Source organism: Nematolebias whitei, chromosome 1 (assembly GCF_014905685.2).
Source record: "Nematolebias whitei isolate Nwh7 chromosome 1, NemWhi1, whole genome shotgun sequence".
NCBI lineage: Eukaryota > Metazoa > Chordata > Actinopteri > Cyprinodontiformes > Rivulidae > Nematolebias > Nematolebias whitei.
Window position 1 is genome coordinate 77137684 of NC_056498.1, and position 18007 is coordinate 77155690.

The 18007-nt window shown below is 39.9% G+C and overlaps 1 pseudogene; it reads right to left on the reverse strand.

The window, feature by feature from the left end:
* Window positions 1-8296: 8296 nt before the first annotated feature.
* On the reverse strand, window positions 8297-8414 carry LOC119421314 (annotated as a pseudogene).
* Window positions 8415-18007: the final 9593 nt, after the last annotated feature.

The following is an 18007-nucleotide window of genomic DNA, read 5'->3' on the forward strand; positions in this document are numbered from 1 at the left end:
ATATATATATATATATATATATATATGTGTATATATATATATATATCCATTCTTATTATTAAATATATACTTTGTATATATAATACATCTGTATATAATAATAATAATAATAATAATAAAATTTTGAGATATCCTAATTTTAAGAATTGAAAGAACTTCAGGATATTTAACAGAAACATATTGCTTCCAATTTAAAGCAATTTTCTCATAACATAAACCTGAAATGTCTGAAACATCTTTAGCTTGCGTAACCTCAGTCCCCATGTCGTGGGAATAACATAAATAATCTGTCACTCTGCTGTTTAATTAACTTTGGTTATAGGTCATATTGTTTGCCTATTTTTCTGTGTAAGTTGTGCATTCAGTACTGAAAAACACAATAAACAGAAGACTGTGGTAAATTCAACTTTTTGAAGTTGATGAAAAAAGACAAAAGAGAACAAATTTAGTACATTTGGTAAACTTGTGAAAAGATGGCTCTGTTTTACTAATGATTACATGTAAACCACCCATTTCTCATCAAGCATTAGTGTCACTGCTCCCTTGTAGATGCTAAACCTCATCCACATGTCCCAGAACAGTTTAATCAATGTCACTGCTGACAACTGAACTTAGCTTCTAACAGACAAACAAAAACAAAAGAACTGGTCGACAGTGAAGTCTAAACTTCTTGAAGCTCATGTTATAGTCACAGACATGAGAGAACACCCCCACCCCCTAAGAAAAGTTGAAAAAAAATCTTATGAGATCAGTTTTATTAGCTGTGACTTTATTGTGGTATTAGCACCGAGTCACACATCCCGTATTTTAACAGATCACACAATCTTTTTTTAAAACATTGGCATGCAAGGCAGCAGGCAATATGTAGTCCTTCAATGAACGCTTGGTTTTTATTGCTGATTTAAAATCACTTATCCTTGGTCAGGTCCCACTGGAAACAGCTCCAAGAGGAAAACCCAGACAACGCAAGGAATTCCCAGAACAGAAAGGATATCTAATCCCTCAGCAATTTTAGAGGCAGGTGCATAGGATGCATCCTAATCAGATGTCTGCACCACCTCACTTCACCTGCTCCTCCTCTTTGAAACCACCTGCTTGAATGAATAAGAGCACTGTCTTATCTTTGTGCTCCACCCAGATGACAGAGCTCCTCACCTTATCTCTAAAGCTCATTTCGTACTAGATCTGAAGCCAAGCTTTGGGGGCAGCTGTGGCTGAGTGGTTAGAGCAGTTGTCCTCCAATGGGAGAGTTGGGGGTTCGATTCCACCAGCAGCCACATGTTGAAGTGTCCTTAAGCAATGCACTGAACCCCTCATTGCCTCTGATGTGTGTCCCATCCGGTATGAATGTATCTAAAATTGGTTAGTCTCTACAGTTTCAGATTATCTCTGTATAGATCTAGTACAGTGCTGTATGAATGGGTAAATGAGGTAACAGATTGTAAAGCACTTTGAGTATCTTGATTAGATAGAAAGGCGCTATATAAATACAGCCCATTTACCATTTATCAAGCAATCAGCTCACAACCACGTGGTTGCAAGACATTAATTTTAACAGACACGTCATAGTCCATGAGACAGACGATGCAGAGCTTCTTTATGAGTGTCTTTGTAAGATTAATGTAGTTCTGGACTCTGTCAGCCAACTGCACCAAGCTGTCCATGTTGCTTTTTCAACAGCCGGCTTTTGGAAGCGTACTAGTTAATGTGAAATGACAACATTGCTGTCCGAATGCTTTTCCCCATAAGCAAACATGCCCATAAACTTCTGACAAGTCCCACAATACTTTACAAAAACTCCTGTGAGGAAATGTTCAGATTGACCTTTGTGTTGAGAAGGAGTGGATGAAGAAACTACAAGAACCAAATGAATGAGCTGGATTGGGAAGCTCAGTCCTCACCTCCTTCTACAGGTGTGCAGTGGAGAGCATCCTGTGCTCCAGCATCAACGTGTGGCATGGAGGCTGCACAGCTGCAGAAAGAAAAGCTTTGCAGAGAGTGGTGAAGGCTGCACAGAAGTCTGTTGGAGTCAGTCTCTCCACCATCACAGACATCTACATCTCCAGATGCAGGAAGAGAGCCACCTGCATCATGAAGGACCCCACTCACTCAGGCAGAAGATTGCGGAGCACTGAGTGTAGAACCACTAGACTGAGGAACAGCTTCTACCCTGAAGCTGTTAGATCAGGGGTGTCAAACTCACTTACAAAACGGGGCCAAAATTAAAACCTTTTTCAAACTAAGGGCCAACAATTTCAGAAACTACATTAACTCAAGTCAGATACCCAACTACTTTTCTGGGCCTTGAGTTTGACACATATCTGTTAGATTCATAAATCCCTAACCAGGATAATCATTGTAAGGAAAAGAAGAAAAAAATCACTGTAATGCCACTTGATTGGTGACATGTGACTTATCTGTGCTGCTGATTATCCATGCTGCTGATCTCATGTTGCTAATTATTTCATGCTCCTGTATTCTTTTATACCAAATCTGTTTGCGACAGACTCATGTATGGGCTGCTGTTGTTACGCCATATTATTTTACATTATTAGTGTTTACCATATATCTTAGATCCTTTGGCATACCGTTTGGTGTTTATTTAGTGTATATCTTAGTGTATATCTTAGATCCTTATTTACTGTTCCTTTTTATACTTTATATTTTTGCTATTTTTGGGTGTAACTGGGACCTTGTGTACATCATTTTGTTCCACCTCATGGACCACATGTGATGGAAATGACATTAAAGTTGACTTGAACTTGATAGCTTTTTGTTCATCCTTAGATTTCACTCTAATAACATCAATATGTCCATCACAGTAACAATACTAGAATTAAACAGATTTGACATTCAACAGTACATGATGTCCTTCACTTGAATCACCAAACTATATTATTCCTACAGTGAACGTTCAAAAGAAATCAGATTCACTTAAAACTGAAAAAAGATGCTAAGACAATGGGATGTTTTAGGGGGGGAGGCAGGATAAAAGATCCACAGAATCTAACTCACAGCAGTGCTTTGTTGGAACGTCACAAAAGACATCAAGACAAATAACACATTCATAACAGTCTGATCGATAGAGATAAGCATTCAATTACTTCTGATTCTGCTGCTTTGAAGCTCAGCGCTGTGACTAGAAACAGACGGGATTTCCAGCTTTGCCTCTTCACATAAACATATTAGCCTTTGTAAGAAGAACAGAGCCACGCTGATGTGCTGTCCACAGAGACGCCGCTGCCCTGATTATTTGATACAATGCAGATGCTTTTGTATAAAGGACGCACTCATGGGCGCACTCGCACATTTACATCATAAAAACACTTGGCTGAAGGGACAAACAGGTGTGAGCAAAGTCACACACACACACACACACAAATCCCTGCCGTTAAATTTGTATGCCAGTTGAGAAGCGAGATAACAAATCTCATTTCCGGCATGTTTGCCAAGTTTCCAGACAGCATTTGTCTTCTGGCTGATTGTGGGGAGTGGGATATGAGTCGAGTAAACAAGAGCATAGATATCCCTGTCTGATAGAATCCACCACTTCAGAGCAGCCTCCAAAACACAGAGATCGGACAAACACTCCAGATCCCTGTTCAGCATCCGCTTCACATGGATCCAAGGTAATACACGATACAAGCATCGCTTCAACGTCCGACAGAATGACAGAGAACAAAACAGAGCAGGCAGAGCCTTCCAGTGTTCACTTTGCTCCTACAGGCACCCAGAGATCATTTAAACAACCTGAGAGGCATTTAAAACAAGCTGAATAAAACTTGTCTTTATCCAAGTTTAATGAGGTGTGCGTATGTGAGGGTTCAGTTCTAAGCAAGCAGAATGTCGATGTCCCCAAACTCTGAGGGATTGGAATAGTGAATGTTTGTAGTTTTTGAGATTAATGTGTTTTTCTGGACTGGAATTGGACATGAGCCAATGGGTATCAGGTAGGGGTGTAACGGTACCCTAAAACCACATTTCAGTTCGGTTCAATTTCAAGCAGGGCTCGGTTCGGTTCATTTTCGGTACAAAAAAAGACAAAATGAAGACTTACACAATGTTTATCTTGAAAATATGCCAAGTAAACAATACATTTGTGTAAATATAAATAAAGCAACCCATTTGGATGATATTTTAAATAAAAGGCACTCTTTACAATAAATAAACTATACTAACAATAATGAAAATCTTAATAAATACAATAACAGTCAGAAGCAGAACAATAAGCAGCAACAGACTGTTTACAATCTAACTAATCAAGTTTAAAGTTTTTGTCTAAAAAGACCAACTTGTCCACATTTTCTGACAAAAGCACAGATCTAGTTGCAGTGAATATCTCCATTGGTGGAGAAAACCGCTCACTAACAACAGTAGCAGGAATAGAGAGGTAGCATTTTGCTAGTTTTGCAGCGTGGCTGTATTTGGCCTCATTACTCACAACCTCTTGGACCTGCTCCCACAGGTGGGACAGGTCCCTGGAAAAGTTCAGAGTTCACTCATCACAGATGGAGGTGATCTCTGGTGGATTTCCCTGAAGAGGAAGAAGACTCAGCTGCTATCTCTGTCCCAAACTGGAAATAAAACACAAATAGGTAAAAAAAAAAAAAAAAAAAGAGTAAATAAGATAATTTTAAATTTAAAATGTTAATTAGAAAATAATAATAAAATAACAATACCTCTTCTTGAACGGTTGTTAGGAGGTGCTTTAATCTCTCGGTCATCATCATCAGGACTTTAATCTGGTCCAGGACTTGTTGACAATATCAGTTTTAGATTTTTCATAAAGTGCTGCTACAACTTTTTGGCTGAAGTGTTGACGTGATGTGATGTTGTAGCGGGGCTCAATAACTTTAAAGCCGGCGCATTAAATGCTGCTGTTATCGGTCTTTGCAACAAGCTGCTAGAAGAGACGTTCACGTTTGGATGATGTTGTTTCAAGAGTGATAACAAGTTAGACGTGTTGCTGCTTCAGATCCAATCTCCGTGAAACAACGTCGACACACAGCTTTGGATTTGTTCACTTGTCTTTTAACAAGAAAGTCATAATGTTCCCCAACAGGAGACCACAGCGAGATGCTAGGCTGCTAATGCTGCGCGCTACAAGATAATAGCGCCGTGCTGAAACACGCTTAAGAATTTTAGTTCTGCAGCGCATAATTTCTCGTTAATAAAATTTAATGAGTGAAAAAATAACCAAAACGGTACGCACGTGGACCGAACCAAACATGCCGCACCGAAACGGTTCAATACACTCACATGTACCGTTACACCCCTAGTATCGGGGATAAAATAAAGCCAAAGAGTAGATGATTTGCACGCACATGGGTGGCTCAGTTGGTCGAGCTGTTGCCTCTCAGTGAGAAGGTTGCGGGTTCAAATCCTGGCCTGGGAACTTTCTGGGTGGAGTTTGCATGTTCTCTCCGTGCATGCGTGGGTGTTCTCCATGTACTCCGGTTTCCACCCACATACCAAAAACATGCATGTTAGACTGATTGGTAACTGTAAATTCTCCCTAGGTGAGAGTGACAGAGTGAATGGTTGTTGAGAGTGAATATGTTCTCTGGGTGGAGAACATGCAAACACCGCCCAGAAAGGCCCCCTGCCAGGATTTGAACCGGGGCGATGGATAATAATAATAATAATAATCTTCATTTTATTTAAAAAGCGCCTTTCAGGACACCCAAGGACACTTTACAGTAAGAAACATATCAGAAAGATTGTGTTAAAACAAACAACAAGCACAGTGCAAAGATCAACAGGAATAAATTGAAATATAAAATACATAAAGAATATAAAATACATACAGAATATATATATATATATATATATATATATATATATATATATATATATATATATATATTTATTTATTTATTCATTTATTTATTTTAATCTGGATTATTGAGCGTGAACTTTGATGTTCTTTATGCTTCATTGATAAAATGACATTTTTCGTCAACTTATTTAAAAGCTGTTGATGGAGACGGTCTAAGGGCCACTTTTGGCCCTCGGGTCACATGTTGCCCTGAGATTTAGTTAAAGACCATTACTTTACACCTAATGAAGACTGTCTCTGCCCCAGCAACCTGTTTAATTTATGTGAGCAGGAGTGTCCGATCCTGGTCCTGGTGGGCCACTAACTAACCTGCATGTTTTGCTTGTTTCTCTGCTCCAACCCACTGGATCCAATGGCTGAATAACGTGCTCATGTTCTTTAGAAGCCTAATGATCACCCACTGATTCAGATCAGGTGTGATGGTGCAGAAAAACATCTGAAACATGCAGGGTAGTGGCCCTCCAGGACCAGGACAGCCATGGTTTACAGTCTGTAAGGTTTGGTAGGTAGAGAACGCCCTGCTATGATGGGCATGACTTACCACTATAACCAGTAAACTAATTTACTCAATGTTATATGACATTTCACGTCAGGTTATGATACACAGACAAGACAGTGACAATAATTTTCTCACACATCTCGTATGATGCTTGAATAATAATTATCCATCATGATTTATTTTATTGTAAACTGCAACAGTTTCCCAGATGAATCAGCAGCAGCACTTTACAGCGCTGGCTCGTGTAGAGTCCAGACATTTCACACAGTCAAAGATTTGGCTCATTTTGAAACAAAAAAAAAAACGTGACAAACAAGACCCAGAACACTTGAGCAGCTGAAACTCTGTTGGTGTTGGTGAATTCAAAAACGGACGCAACGCGCTGGTAAACATGAAGAGCACTCAGCTTCAGCATCTGCTATGCTGTCTTTATAACAGATAAAATAAATCTAAAGCTTAGATGATTTGCACATTTCTGAGTTCCATCCATCCATCCATTATCTTTACCCGTTTGTTCCATTTTTGGGTCACGGGGGTCGCCGGTGCCCATGTCCAGCAATCACTGTGCGAGGGGCGGGGTACACCCTGGACGGGTCGCAAGTCCATCGCAGGGACACATAGAGACAAACGAGACAAACAACCATTCACTCTCTCACTCACACCTAGGGACAATTTAGAGTTACCAATCAGCCTAACATGCATGTTTTTGGACTGTGGGAGGAAACCGGAGTACCCGGAGAAAACCCACGCATGCACGGAGAGAACATGCAAACTCCACCCAGAAGGCCCCTGGACCGGGGTTTGAACCAAGGACCTGCTCGCTGAGAGGCAGCAGCTCTACCAGTTGCGCCACCGTGCTGCCCACATTTCTGAGTTGTTTTTTTTAAATTTTAAAACAACATTTTACACAAAAATGAGAGAAGCAGGTTGTTAAACTGAACTCTGAGCGAGCCAAAGAGTCTGATCACAGCTGCATGTCTTCAGCACACCTCCAGGCAGGGCAGTGGGATGAATCCCCATTGATTTGGAGAGCTAATTAGAGAGGGCAAGTGAGACAGTGGCAGACAGAGAAGCTGTATGGATTGAATAGCTTGTAGCTGTAACGCTGAACAATGCAGACTCGTATTATGACCAGTGAGTCCCACTCACTTTGAACTGGCAGCTTCTGCTGGCGCTCTGACACAGAAATGACAGAATCACTGCAGAACAAACACATTAAGCAAGAAGTACAACTCATATGGACCTGTGAGGGATAATATTTAGAATGCCATTTGAAAATGTGAAGCTTTTTTAGTTATTGTTTTAATTGGTAAGATAAAGAATGTATTAATGCATTAAACAAAGTTCTTGCCTGATCTGTTGGTGCTTTAAAAAGAAAAAAGAGTCTGGAAAGACTCAGAAACTTCACAAAATTTGAGTTCAATCTATGTAAAACTGACTGGGTTATATAAATGTTTGTGCTTGTTGAAGTCAATAGCTATGGCAGCCATCTTTAATCAAGGTGACTCCAAAAGCCAATCAGTTGTAGATGTGCACCCAATGATTCCTTTCTGAGAGTGTCAATAAAATTAAATTAATGGTTCATGATATATTATGCTAACAGACACACACACACACATCACACAGTCACAATTGCTCACTTTTTTATAATTTAGAGTAATAAAAATGACGTGATCAACATAACAAAATTAAGTTTTATGTCTAAAGCATGACTGTCAGAACACAGAAAAGGTTTTATTTATTAATGTTTTAACATTTTACATTTCTGTTCTGTGTAAATATAGTTAAGTAACAAATAGTATTCAAAGCAATTGGAATAAGACAATTACATAATAAAAAATAGTCTTGACCAGGGGCGATTCTAGGATGTGATATTTAGGGGTGCTTAGCCCCCAGTCCTGACAATGGCTCTTGGCTTGAACAACGCACCCCATGGTGTGGTTTTTGAGAAGTGTGAAAATGTACAGCACCAGGTATTCCCAGGTGGTCTCCCATCCAAGTAATAACCAGGCCCAAGCCTGTTTAGCTTCTGAGATCAGACAAGATCAGGTGTGTTCTGGTGGTATGACCAAAAATGAGGAGCTCAGTCACAAATAGGGCTTTTAAAGTCTCATAGCAAACAGACTAAAGTTATGAAGTTACAACATATATCTACATATAAAACACACACAACAAAGCACAACTAGCTTTAAGCATTAACCTTTAATTTAACCATTAAGCATAATGTAGTAGTGTAATGGCAGAAAATGGAGGATTTACCTGCAGTTACCTTCTTACAGATGAACATGTGGTACTTCCTGTTTATCACTGTTGTATTCAGCTCATCATGAAGTTGGCCATATGACTTAATCCATATTTTACATTTTTCTAGACTCTGTTTAGATTTGGGAAATAGAATAAAGTGTATTCCACCCTCTAAACACGTAACTGTTTGTATTCCATGTTCTCCACTGACAACGTTTAAACATTTTGTTTCTGATGATTTTTCACAAAATCCCTCTGATGACAAAGTGTTCATAATGCAAAACCACAATAAAGTTATCACCAAAAAAGTAGGTGCAGCTCCTCCAGGTAAGGGCGTTTCACTTCGGGACAAGTTGAGATCATTGATTGGTCAGTTGCTGACAAGCGTATTGGATTAATTAACATATGGCATTGAAGTTATTATAAATTTTCATTGTTATGCTGATGACACAATTATATTTGTCCATAAACCCATTGAATCCAATCAGTTACTTAGACTACAAGCATGTCTTAAAGACATAAAAACCTGGATGACCCTTAATTTTCTCTTTTTGAACACAGACAAGACTGATGTTTTGGTTTTTGGACCTGAGCTCCTTAAGAATGAATTTTGTCAATCTTTCACCCTCCTTAGATGGCATTAATCTGTCCTCCAGCTCTAATGTTAAAAATATTGGTGTTAGTTTTGATCAGGACATGTCTTTTATCCCCACATTAAAAACATTACTAGAACTGCCTTCTTCCACCTGCGTAATATCACTAAAATTAGAAACATCTTATCTAAAAATGATGCAGAAAAACTGGTCCATGCATTTGTCACGTCTTGATTGGACTATTGTAATGGTTTATTATCTGGGAGTTCAAATATTCTTTAAAAAGTCTTCAGTTGATCCAAAATGCTGCTGTCAGAGTCTTAACTGGAGTTAGTAGCAGAGATCATATCTCTCCAGTTTTAGTTTCTCTCCATTGGCTTTTCTATGTATGTGAATGTTCCTGTAACGTGCCCGGAAACAACGTTGTTGTGATTTGGTGCTATATAAATAAACCGAATTGAAAATTGAATTGCAGATCTGAATCGTGCAAAAAATCACAACTTACTGGCCCATTTAAGACTGTCATCATTTATTCCATATTTATTCAAAATTTATTATATTTTTCTGTGAATCTAAGGTTTGAGAACTGAGTTTCCTTATAAAATCCTAATGACTATTTCTTCATTTTTCAGGGGTGCTGAGTAAAAATTTCGGGGTGCTTGACCCCCCCCCCCCCCCCCCCCAAAAAAAAAAAGAGTTTAAAATCACCACTGGTCTTGACCAAAACGTGTAAATGAGATGGATTTTTTTTTATCCACATTAGGTTTCCATCATGTTTGAAAGTTATTACTGTTGTAAATAATAATAATAATAATGTACGTTAAATATTACAAACTATTTTTGACAAACTCTGCAGTCCAGATAAACCTTCATGTCAGAAATACAAAAACTACGCAGCTAATGGTTTCTAATGTCTTATTATTATTATTATTCTTTCAGCTTTTCCCTCTTCAGGGGTCTCCAGCGAGTCATCCTCCTCCACCTTACTCTGTTCTCTGCATCCTCTGTCCTCACTCCAACTACCTCCATGTCCTCTCCAACTGCATCCATATATCTCCTCTTTGTCTTTTTTATGGCAGCTGCATTTCTAACATCCTTCTACCAATATACCCACTGTCCCTCTTCTGGACATGTTCAAACCATCTCAGTCTGGCCTCTCTAACTTTATCTCCCAGTTGTTCAACATGTGCTGTACCTCTGATGATCTCATTCCTAATCTTATCCATCCTTGTCACTCCTAAGGAGAACCTCAACATCTTAATTTCTGCCACTTCCAGTTCTTTCTCTGGTCTTTTTGTCAATGCAACTGTCTCCAGACCATACAACAAAGCTGGTCTCACCACTGTCTTGGAAACTTTTCCTTTGACCTTTGCTGACACACTTTGGTCACAAATCACTCCTGAAACTTTTCTCCATCCACTCCATCCTGCATGAACTCTCCTTTTCACCTCTTTACCACATTTCCCATTTTCCTGGACAGTGGATACCAAGTACTTGAAGTCCTGCACCTTTGTGACCTCTGCTCCTTGTAGCCTCACTGTTCCACTGGCCTCTTTCTCATTCACACACATGTACTCTGTCTTACTATGGCTGACTTTTATTACTCTTCTTTCAAGTGCATACCTCCACCTCTCCAAGTTCTCTTCCACCTGTTTCCTGTTCTCACCACAGATCACAATGGCATTTGCAAACATCATAGTCCATGGGGATTCCTGCCTGACCTCACCCAGCACACACACTTTTTGTCCCGCTCCCCTCAGGAGGAGGTGGAGGAGCATTAAGTGTAGAACCACTAGACTGAGAAACAGCTTCTACCCTGAGGCTGTTAAACTCATGAGTCTCTAACCAGGATAATCACTGTGAAAAATCACATCATGTTGATGCTGATCTGTTTCAATGATGCTGCTGATCTGTTTCATGTTGATATGTTCATGCGTGCTCATCTTCTCACACAGACTCATGTTCATGTTTGTGCTGCTGTTCAACGTAACGTTTTTATGCTATTAGTGCTTAGTGTAGTTTTAGTTTATGTTTTTCTTAGTCCATATCTTATATGTTATCATTGTTTTTCTTTCTTTTACATTTTTGGATGTAACTGGGACCCTGTGTACATAATTTTGTTCCACCACATGTACCGCATGTGGTGCAAACAACAATAAAGAATCTCTGACTCTGACTCTGAACTTTTAGTCGGTCCATCATCAGAGCAAACAAGAAGCGGCTCAGAGCCGATCCTTGATGCAATCCCACCTCCACCTTGAAGCTACCTGTCACTCCTACAACACATCTCACCACTTTCCTGCTGTCCTCATACATGTCATGTACCAGTCTAACATACTTTTCTGCCACTCCACATTTCCTCATGCAATACCACACCTCCTCTCTTCGCACTCTGTCATATGCTTTTTCTAAATCCACAAAGACACAATGGAGTTCTCTCCATCAGCATTCTCAAAGCAAAGATAGCATCTGTGGTGCTCTTTCTTGGCATGAAACCAAACTGCTGCTCACAGAGAGTCACCTCTCATCTAAGTCTTGCTTCCACAACTCTCTCCCAGATCTTCATCATGTGGCTCATCAACTTAATTCACATGTAACTGCTACAACTCTGTACATCACCCTTGTTCTTAAAAATGGGTACCAACACACTTCTTCTCTATTCCTCAGGCATTTTCTCACCCTCAAATATGTCATTGAATATTTGAGTCAGAAACCTCATTGCCATCTCTCCAAGACATTTCCAAACCTCCACTGGTATGTCATCAGGTCCTACTGCCTTCCCCTTCTTCATTCTTTTCAGCACTTTCCAGACTTCACCTTCACTAATCTTTCCCACTTCCTGGTCCACAGTTTCTATGGCCTCTACTCTTCTTTCTCTTGCATTATCTTCATTCATTAGCTCCTCAAAGTACTCCTTCCATCTTCCCGTGACACTCTGCTCACTTGTTAGAAGATTACCATTCTTATCTTTAATAAGCCTAACCTGCTGCACATCCTTTCTAACCTGATCCCTCTGTCTTGCCAATTGGTGCAAGTCCTTCTTGCCTTCTTTAGTGTCCAGTCTCCCATACAACTTATCTTATGCCTTCTGCTTTGCCTTAGCCACTTCCCTCTTTGCTCTAAGTCCCATCTCTTTATATTCCTGTCTCCTCTCTTCAGTCCTCTCACTGTCATATTTCTTCTTGGCTAATCTCTTTCTTTGAACGGTGTCCTGCACTTCACTATTCCACCATCAGGTTTCCTTATCATCCATTCTCTGTCCAGATGACAAACCAAGTACCTTCATACATGTCTCTCTAATTACTGTTGCTGTAGTAGCCCAGTCATTTGGAAGCTCTTTCTTACCACCCAGAGCCTTTAACAGCTCCTTTCTGAATTTCTCACAACATTCTTCTTTTCTTCAGCTTCCACCATTTGGTCTTTTTCTCTGATTTTACTATTTTTCTCTTCACAACAACAACAGTCATTCTACTCACAACCATCCGATGCTGTCTGGCCACGTTCTCCCCTGCCACAACCTTACAGTCTCCAATCTCCCTCAGGTTTCTTCTTCTACACAGAATGTAGTCTACTTGCATACTCCTTTCTCCACTCTTATAGGTCACTCTATGTTCCTCCCTCTTTTGGAAATAAGTATTAAATACAATCATTTCCATTCTGTTGGAAAAATATACCACCATCTGTCCTTCCTGTTTTCTTTCCTTGACACCAAACCTACCCATCACTTCCTCATCCCCTCTGTTTCCTTCACCAACATGTCCATTCAGGTCTGCTCTGATCACCCTCTCCTCCCTGGGAATACTCTATCACTTCATCCAGATCCTTCCAAAATGTATCTTTCTCCTCCTCATCACATCCAACCTGTGGAGCATAACTACTGACAACATTTAGCATCAGACCTTCTACTTCTGGCACATCACCCTATCTGACACTCTTTTCACCTTTACTACATTCTTTGCCAACTCCTCCTTCAGGATCACCCCTACTCCATTTCTATTTTTATTCATACCATGGCAAAACTGTTTGAACCCTGCTCCAATGCTGTGAGCCTTGCTGTCCTTCCACTTAGTCTCTTGAACACATAAAACATCTACCTTTCTTCTTTGCATCATGTCAGCCAGCTCTCTACCTTTGCCTGTCATTGTGCCCATATTTAGAGTTGCCATCCTCAGTCCTACAATCTTCACTTTCCTCTTCAATGTAAAGTCTTCTAAATGTGGTTCAGCTGATGTGTCGGCCTTGTTCTGTGCTACAGGGCTTTGGATTAAGCCATAAAGCTTTAAGTTGGTTTTAGGATGGATCAGGAGTTTGAAACTTTTATCACTGAAACACATATGTTTACCCTCTCCAACTAAATATAAGTTTAGAGCCACAAGATCTACTTTGACATGAAGCTAAAATTATTTATTGTTTCTCTTTGTATATTTGGATTCTACAATTTATTTCATGGGGTCAGTTTGTTTTAAGGAGTGAAGTGTTAAGCAAAAGGGGGAAAAACAATTTATGTAGTTCTAAAAAATATATATATTTTTTTCAGTGTTTACTATATCTGTGGAAGATGAGTAAGATACAATTAATTGCACTTTGCCTCACAAAGAGTAAACAAAAAAAGCACTGTGTTGTTGGTTATTTATCACCTGCAGAGCATCAAATGGATTCTTAAAGTATAGATAGTTTTATTTCTGTTTTCTTCTTTGAATAATTCGTATAGTAGTCCAACATCATTTTCTGATTCCCTGAAATCTGGTCAATATTCAGTATTTGATTAAAAAACACTGTTTCTTGCTTCATCTGCAGTCATCTCATTATTTCAATCAGACATAAACTATGTCTCCAAGAGGAAGTCATTAAACAAGCTATGTAGAACAGGGAAGACATTAAATGTCCATAACTTCTCCACATAACCCCAACACAGAATATTTGAGCTATCACTTATTAGCACTTTATATTGTATTCACGTTTTCAGTTTTCTGTGTTTTTGTCTTTTGGTGTCTTTAAATATATCAAATTTCTTGTGATGCTTAAATTGTGTTAAAAAGCTCAACATTGATACACTGTGAAAGCAGATTTTGCAAAGTCTGAAACTAAATATTTTAATAAAACTTTTTTTTTTTTATTATAAAAGGACACTGAAATATTTTCTGAGATGTCTCGCCCCCTCAACCATCACCTTTAGCCTCACATGTAACCAAAGGGTTCACGGTGGTTCAAATAAATCAGCTGCTGCTGTCAGACCGAGTCAGAGACACAAAGATGGAGAGAGGAACAAAGCCTTTACAAAAGGAGGTGATTTCAAGGGTCATCCATTAGATTTTATCACATTAGAGGCCATCACTGGTCTGATCGGACAGCCTTCATCCATCGCAGCCCTCCACAGACCAACATCCATACGAAGCAGAATGAGGTATGGGCTCTCCATCCTGTTCATCACACGACTCCAGCAGCTGCTTCATCTGAGCCACGCTCTAATATCACATGTAGGGTTCACAACACCAACCCACTCCAGTGGCTGAAGTTCAGATTTATTCTGGTTCCCACAAAATATTTCAGCTCAGCATCTGAAACTCAAAGACACCGGGCGATACTGTCCAATCAGGCACAAGTTTGAAGGTAAACTAAACTTCAAGATTGATTTAAACCATTGCAATAAAGCCTGAAACCATGGAGGTTAAGGATAAAAACATTATGGACTGGTTTTAAATTTTTCAAACACATGAAACAAGTCTGAACCTTTTCTAACAAAAACTGCTGCTTGGACGTTTCAGTCTTTGACCTTTGGTCCTCGTCATGTGGCCTTTTTGGAGCAAAAGATTTCAGAGAGACATTTCAGTTCAATTCAGTTTATTCATATAGCACCAAGTCACAACAGAAGTCATCTCAGAGCACTGAACAGAAGCATTCATATACATAAAAAACAAGTTAATTTCATTATTTCACTGAGGAGCAGACTGTTTTGAGTTTTAACTTTGCTGCAGACTCCCATCCTGAGCAAGCATGAAGGTGACAGTGGAAAGGAAAAACTCCCTCATGAGGAAGAAACCTTTAGCAGAACCAGGCTCAGAACAGCCATCAGCTTTGACCAGCTGGGTTTGAGAGAACAGGAAGAAGGAATAGATACACAATGGCAGGTCAAGAATCACATGTTAAGATAGAAACAATATCAAATGAAAACTATTCAATTTTAACAATTAATTTAAGAAAATAAGGTCAATTTGTCCTCTAGTAATGTAAGCCTATAGCAGCATAACAAGTCAACCTGTATAAATAAAAGTAAAAAAAAATAAAAAATAGGATTTTTCCACAAGAGAGGAGCCTGATAACAGAAAAATCTTCCTCCCATTCTGCTTTTGGAAACTCTAGGAACCAAAAATAAACCTGCAGTCTGAGAGCAAAGCACTCTGTTAGGAAAATATGGAACAGAAATATATATAGTATAAAAAGGAGCTAGGTTGTTGAGAGCATTATAGGTTAGAAATAACATTTTGATTTCTGGATTTGACAGGGAGCCAATGGAAAGAAGCTAAAACTGGAGAGATATGATCTCTACTACTAACTCCAGTTAAGACTCTGGCAGCAACATTTTGGAGTAACTGAAGAATTTTTAAAGTTTTTCAGTGTTTACAGGAACAAAGTATGCTTCTCCAAGCACTTATATAATTATTTTTATATACAAAAATTCCAGCTGGAAATATTACTCACATGGAGCCAATCTAACAATGCAGTAGTCCCTCGCTACTTTGGAGTTCGACTTTCTCAAACTCGCTCTTTTATAGCTTTTCAACGATTGTCAACTTTAATATTTCTCATGAGATTGGGATGATACAAGTAATAATGTTCACTAACAAAAAATACTTTGGATAGGTGCTGCCATTTTGTACTTTTGTTTCAATAAGCCTATACTGTAAGGTCAATCAAAAGGACTACACTACCCAGAAGCCAACAGTGCTTTTGTCTGCTGTTTTCTTGTAGTTTGCTTTCACTGTATTGCCAGTCCAAAAGAACTACACTACCCAGAAGCCAACAGTGCTTCCGGCCACTGCTTTCTGCCAAAATGGAGGGATAGTTTTGCAACACAAAGTCAGAAGTAGCAATCTGTCTGTTAAGCTCACAGAACTGGCAGGAAAGTCACAAATAATCCTGAAGCTGAACTCATCCTTCAAGTTGAATCTTCACTGGTGAGTACCTGGTCTGCAGTTGATCTGGACTCAGTGTGACTCAGATCCTGGGGGCTGCAGGAAACAGACAGCGGCAGTGTTCGGCCTGGTTCTGGTAACGCAGTGTAGGTCTGGACCCGGGTTGAGGTGGTGGACTACATCCTGGACAGCCTTGCATGCAGTGTCTTTCCTGGAGTGGCAGCACATGCACATAAACCTGGACAGGGTGTTGGGCGTCATCATGCTGCAGGGTAGCTGAACAGAACTGAACTGACCGGAACTGACTTTCTGCAGAGCTGGTGAGTACTCATATAAAATTTTGCAGTACTGTACAGTACATACACGTATGCTGTTAAAATGACGTAGGTTTAAGAGTTTAGACCATTGCAAGTGTGGGAATGGTTTATAAAGCCTCTCTCTATATATATACAGGTCCTTCTCAAAAAATTAGCATATTGTGATAAAGGTCATTATTTTCCATAATGTAATGATAAAAATGAAACTTTCGTATATTTCAGATTCATTGCACACCAACTGAAATATTTCAGGTCTTTAATTGTTTTAATACTGATGATTATGGCATACAGCTCATGAAAACCCAAAATACCTGTCCCAAAAAATTAGCATATCATGAAAAGGTTATCTAAACAAGCTATTAACCTAACCATCTGAATCAACGGCGTAACTCTAAACACCTGCAAAAGATTCCTGAGGCTTTTAAAAACTCCCAGCCTTGTTCATTACTCAAAACCGCAATCATGGGTAAGACTGCCGACCTGACTGCTGTCCAGAAGGCCATCATTGACACCCTCAAGCAAGAGGGTAAGTCGCAGAAAGAAATTGCTGAACGAATAGGCTGTTCCCAGAGTGCTGTATCAAGGCACCTCAGTGGGAAGTCTGTGGGAAGGGAAAAGTGTGGCAGAAAATGCTGCACAACGAGAAGAGGTGACCGGACCCTTAGGAGGATTGTGGAGAAGGTCCGATTCCAGACCTTGGGGGACCTGCGGAAGCAGTGGACTGAGTCTGGAGTAGAAACATCAAGAGCCACCGTGCACAGGCGTGTGCAGGAAATGGGCTACAGGTGCCGCATTCCCCAGGTCAAGCCACTTTTGAACCAGACACAGCAGCATAAGCACCTGACCTGGGCTACAGAGAAGCAGCACTGGACTGTTGCTCAGTGGTCCAAAGTACTTTTTTCGGATGAAAGCAAATTTTGCATGTCATTCGGAAATCAAGGTGCCAGAGTCTGGAGGAGGACTGGGGAGAAGGAAATGCCAAAATGCCAGAAGTCCAGTGTGAAGCACCCACAGTCAGTGATGGTCTGGGGTGCCATGTCAGTTGCTGGTGTTGGTCCACTGTGTTTTATCAAGGGCAGGGTCAATGCAGCTAGCTATCAGGAGATTTTGGAGCACTTCATGCTTCCATCTGCTGAAAAGCTTTATGGAGATGAAGATTTCATTTTTCAGCACGATCTGGCACCTGCTCACAGTGCCAAAACCACTGGTAAATGGTTTACTGACCATGGTATTACTGTGCTCAATTGGCCTGCCAACTCTCCTGACCTGAACCCCATAGAGAACCTGTGGGATATTGTGAAGAGAAAGTTGAGAGACACAAGACCCAACACTCTGGATGAGCTTAAGGCCGCTATCGAAGCATTCTGGGCCTCCATAACACC